The 698-nt window shown below is 43.7% G+C and overlaps 1 pseudogene across 1 annotated transcript; it reads right to left on the bottom strand.

The window, feature by feature from the left end:
• On the bottom strand, positions 1–658 carry LOC107125402 (annotated as a pseudogene). The gene is given in 1 exon segment (XR_001483034.1): positions 1–658. The product of XR_001483034.1 is annotated as an epididymal secretory protein E1 pseudogene (transcript).
• Between the last annotated feature and the right edge of the window lie 40 nt (positions 659–698).

Below are 698 nucleotides of genomic sequence, written 5' to 3'. Positions count from 1 at the left end.
CAGTTTTCCCAGCACAAGATAGTGCAAAGCATTGGTTAATGCAAGTTATCTCTGCATAGAAATCAAATGCCATTTTGGTCTGGCATCTATTTTCAGGAAACTCTTCCCTTCTTTGAAGCAACTTGCTGCAGAAGGTTATTTCTATTCAGTTTCCTTTTGGCTCCAGGTGAGAAAAGCAGATCCAAGGAAAGTCCAGGACATGGCAGAGCTGGGGGAGCGAGAGGCCTGCAGTATCTCATTATGAGAGGCACAGTAGGGTCGATCAGCAGCAATAGTCATGATGTTTTCTGGACCAGTTTCATAATAGAAAAAGTCTTTTCTGCATGTGTGTTCCCTTTCAGTCACTTTTGTCAGTAGTTACATGAACCTTTGCCCTGAACTACAGTAAGACTTCCTCCAACTATCCCAACCGTCTTGAGTAGATTCATTTTGGCCTGGCCACTGGCCCCCTGCTTCATCTGGACATTGGGAAGACAGTAGTTGTGTAAATCAAAACAAGAAATGCAAAGCACTTGACTCTTCTGTCTGTATCCAAGTGCCTCTTCCCTTCCCCAATAAACTGCAGGGTTCCTTAACCGGTGATCTGGACAGGAATCCTCCAGCAGAACAACATCTGGTCCTGGTCATCAAGCAGTTCCCATCTGACAACTAATTTCAGCTGGGAAAAAATTAGTAAAATAAGTTTATCCTCAGGTTTA

Source organism: Gekko japonicus, unplaced genomic scaffold (genome assembly GCF_001447785.1).
Source record: "Gekko japonicus isolate JY-2015 unplaced genomic scaffold, Gekko_japonicus_V1.1 scaffold63443, whole genome shotgun sequence".
In the NCBI taxonomy this organism is placed as follows: Eukaryota; Metazoa; Chordata; class Lepidosauria; order Squamata; family Gekkonidae; genus Gekko; species Gekko japonicus.
The sequence above is the reverse complement of the archived record's forward strand: the minus strand, read 5'-3'. Positions and strand labels throughout refer to the sequence as shown.